Source organism: Saccopteryx leptura, chromosome 2 (genome assembly GCF_036850995.1).
Source record: "Saccopteryx leptura isolate mSacLep1 chromosome 2, mSacLep1_pri_phased_curated, whole genome shotgun sequence".
NCBI classification, from domain to species: domain Eukaryota; kingdom Metazoa; phylum Chordata; class Mammalia; order Chiroptera; family Emballonuridae; genus Saccopteryx; species Saccopteryx leptura.
Window position 1 is genome coordinate 175,538,426 of NC_089504.1, and position 4,515 is coordinate 175,542,940.

General features: G+C 44.6%; 1 pseudogene; it reads right to left on the reverse strand.

Annotated features, from left to right (window-relative positions):
- Positions 1-204: 204 nt before the first annotated feature.
- LOC136395127 (poly(rC)-binding protein 2 pseudogene) lies at positions 205-1,578 on the reverse strand (annotated as a pseudogene).
- Between the last annotated feature and the right edge of the window lie 2,937 nt (positions 1,579-4,515).

Sequence of the window (4,515 nt, forward strand, 5' to 3'; positions counted from 1 at the left end):
AAAGCTCCAGTCCATCTTTTAATTTTTTTTTGAAAAATTCCTGACATTACAGAACTAAACTGAAATGTAGTAATATTCCACTCTTACATTTCCATGACAAACAGAAAAAAACTCATGAGCCCCCCTCCCGCCCCCCCAAAATAACCAACAGGGAGAAGCTTATAAAACTAAATATGGATCTCAGCATTAACAGCTGAACAGAGAAAGGAATTAAAACGCTTTAATTAAAAAATCACGAGTGGATGATAAAGTGTGTAGAAACTGAAAATTTACAAACTATTTAAAACCTGGAATCGCTGACTGTTCAGAAACTACACAGATGGATCAGGGTGGTGGTGAACAGCAGAAAGGGGTTATGGATGAATCTGCATTGTTCTAGCTGCTCCCCATGCCACCTGTCTCCGAAGAAAGCCTGACATTGATTAGATATTGAGCCAGGCTAATGCTGGCAGCAGATCCAGTGATGGTAACCTGCCTATCAGTAGATCCTTCCACTGGGTTCGCAATTTTGATCTGCGCCCCAGACATCTGACGGATCTCATTGATTTTAGCGCCTTGACGCCCAATTATGCAGCCAATCAAATCATTTGGAATGGTGAGTTCATGAGAAGTAGTCTGAGCAGATGCATCCAAACCTGCACTGAATCCGGTGTTGCCATGCGTCATGGGAAAATGAGACTGTTGCATTGCCAATTGGTGCAGCTTGGTCAAATCTGGCTGAGGAATGGCATACTGTCCTTGAATGGTATAGGCCTCTAGAGGTGGTCCCTCCAGGTCAGGGTTGAGGCACATGGACGGGGTGGTGTGGGGAAAGCTCGCACTGTCGCTGCCTGTGCTGTACCTGTCCTGACCACCTGCAAAGATGACTGGAGAACTGGATGGCTTGGGCCGGTACGGGATGGTCACGCCCTTCGGAGGGGACTCCAACATGACCACGCAGATCTGTTTCACACACTCAATGATGGATTGCGGAATGCCAGCAATAGTGATGGCCCGCTCAGTTGAGTTGGGTAGCATATCCCCTGCCACCTGGACCTGAGCCCCTGTACTCTCTCGTATTTCCTTGATCTTGCAACCACCTTTCCCAATCAGAGAGCCACACTGACTAGCAGGGACCACCAGCCGCAGCGTGACTGGGGGTTTACTGGCAGCTGTGCTATTGGTCATAGAGCTGCTGATGTCCTCTTCCAGTTTGTCAATGATCATAGCAAAGGCTTTGAAGATGGCATTAGTGGGTCCAGCCAAAGTGATAATTCTCTCAGGACAATTCCCTTCTGAGATGTTGATACGTGCACCACTCTCCTCGCGCATCTTCTTAACTGATTCTCCTTTCTTTCCGATGATACTGCCAACTTCCTTTCCATGCATAAGTAGCCGGATGGTAAGAGTGACGTTTAATCCACCTTCAATCACACCAGTGTCCATGTCGAGCAGTGTTCTGGGGAGCAGGACTTTCAGTGGTCAAGTCTTTGGTCACTGGTGGGGGGGGGGTGAAAGCCAAAAACTGGAGGCGCGAGGCGACTGAGGGGAAAAGGGGAGCGGGCGGGAAGGGGAAGGGCGGGAGGCCGGGGGCGGAACAATAGGGGCGGGCGGGAAGGCGAGGGGGGCCCCGCGGGCGGGCGGAGGAGGAGGAGGAGGAGGAAGGGGGGTGGAGGAGGAGGAGGAGAAGGAGGAGGAAGGGGGAAAGAGACCCCGGGGCGGGTGGAGGGCGGCGGAGGGCGGGCGGAGGGCGGGCGGGCGGGAGAGGGCGCAGGCTGCGGCTGCTCTGGCTGCTGCCTCTGCTGGTCTGGGCAAAGAGAGTTTTTATAACTATCACTCTAACATAAAAAATTGGGGCAGGGAAATCAAATACTTATATGTAGTCCAGAGTGATCAGTCATGACAATTGATATAGCTTTTCCATTTTGTTCTCAGGATTTGATTCTTCAGACTTCAATAAATTTTTTTATTTGCAACTCTAACTTCTTTCTGGGTGGAGTCTCATCAAAAGGCTAGAGAGAAAGGGAACAGGGATCTATAAAGTCAGAAAAGGAAAAGGAACAGAGCTAAGATACCACTGTGCTTAAGAAACAGCTTTTATTAGCATAACAGTACATTTATAAACATATATGTACAAATTACATCTATGTGTGCTATAATTTATACATATGTATTCAACTAATGAGAGGTATATTTATGATAAAATTGAATCAGAAAAAATTTCCTTGAAAACTCCCATGTAATATAATTTGGAAGGAAAAAACCCCACAAAAGTTTTAGCCAACTATATTTGGAAGTGTTATTACTACTTATCAAAGTAAATTAAACAGCCAAACTGAACTAATTTGTTTTGCAATAATGTGAAAGAAAAATCGATTTTTTTATTCATTTCTAACTCATCTAATCTTACTCCAGAATTTCTATCTCTTCATTCTATTGTGTTAATGCCTGCAAAGTGGAATAAAAATACCTAACTGGAGGCGTGTGTGTGTGTGTGTGTGTTTGTGTGTGTATCCATTCTTGTGTTTGATTGTGGGTTGTACTTGAGATACTCAATTACTTTTTACCTCTGTTTACTCTCCAGTTGTGTTTACAACATAAACTCTATCAATGTGTTCTAAAGTAGTATTTGTTATAATATTGGTCTAAAGTGATATCTTTAATATCATGATAGAAGAGAGAGATTTATGTTTAAATCAGTGCAAAGAATCTCAGTTTAAACAACCTTATATATGATTTTGATTTTAAGATATTATATTTTTCTCTCAGGACCTCCTGGGGACTTAATTTTGCTAGGTTTATTGGCCTCTGAGGGGAGTGGGGAGGGGGCTGGCTATTTATATGTTTCCTGAATTTTCCAAAAAACTTTATTTTTGAGAGAGTCAGGGAGAGAGAAAGAGACAGGAACATCAAGTTGCTCCTGTGTGCACCCCAACTGGGGAAGGGAACCAGCAACCTCCGCGCTCGGGATGATTTTCCAACTGAGCTATTTGACCAGGCCTTAATTCTTACTGATTTTTTAGAAAGAAAGAGAAAAAGAAAAGACAGAGGGGAAAGGGAAGGGAAGAATTCATTTGTTGTCCCCCTCAGTCATGCATTCTTTGGTTGCTTCCCGTGTGTACCATGACCAGGGTTGAGTCTGCAACCTTGTTGTTTTGGGGAAATGCTCTTAACTGACTGAGCTAACTGGCCAGGCCAGGAAATTTTAAGACACAAAATGCCAAGGACCACACTTTGAGAAACGATGAAATAAGTAATCTACAAGATTTCCTGTCCTCAATATTATGTTAATATCATTTATTTGCTAAAAGGATTAATTGTGGGCATTGAAGGAAAATATAGTCACTATTTGTGGAAATGATCATTACAACTCAAAATCATTAAATACCAAGATTCCCAAACAGATCACATCTGCTGCAAAAACTCTCAACAACTTCAAAGTAAAAGAAGTGACTTTATTAGTCCCTTTTAAAACTAAATAGGGAGAGTAATAAAAGATTTAAAAAAGCAAGATATTATTTTTACACACTGGCCTACAGTCAGGCAACCAACTTTTAAAACCAAGTTTTAAGCACCAAGTCCAGCTTGAAATCAGAATCTCTAACGTTACCTAGCCTCAATGAGCAGAACTGAGAGCTAGCAGGCATGTGGTTTCATTTACTCAGTGTGATTAGTTCTGTCTGTGCCTAGCTCAGCATTTAAAAGATAAACCATGAACAAGTACTTACAGAGCTTAGTACATTTTCTTTCTTTTTTTTTTATTTTTTGTATTTTTCTGAAGCTGGAAACGGGGAGAGACAGTCAGACAGACTCCCGCATGCGCCCGACCGGGATCCACCCGGCACGCCCATCAGGGGCGACGCTCTGCCCACCAGGGGGCGATACTCTGCCCCTCCGGGGCGTCGCTCTGCCGTGACCAGAGCTACTCTAGCACCTGGGGCAGAGGCCAAGGAGCCATCCCCAGCGCCCGGGCCATCTTTGCTCCAATGGAGCCTTGGCTGCGGGAGGGGAAGAGAGAGACAGAGAAGAAAGGGGGGGGGGGTGGAGAAGCAAATGGGCGCTTCTCCTATGTGCCCTGGCTGGGAATCGAACCCAGGTCCCCCACACGCCAGGCAGTACATTTTCAAAAGACAAGAGAAAAGTCATAAACAACATATTGTTTTAAGAAAATAAATCAGTGTGAAACATTTCCAAAATGCCAGAACAATGTGAGGATGAGGATAGAGTATGCACTCATAAATAACATCAGCCCAAAGCTTGTCTTCTAGTTATAAAATGATGCTCAGGGGCTGATAGGCAATGGCAAGACCCTGAGTGTGAAGGATTGCTACAAGCGAATGTACAATGGACCATGCATGAGATATGCTGTAGAAGCTGAGGCATCTGGAGGAAAGTGCACTCATCCACTCAGGTGTTCTCAAAGTGTGGTCCTGGCCCAGCAGCCTCAGCATCACCTGGAAATATGTTAGAAGGGCAAATTTTGGCCTCCCACTGTGGACCATTTGAATCAGAAACTGTGGGTAGAACCCAACAATC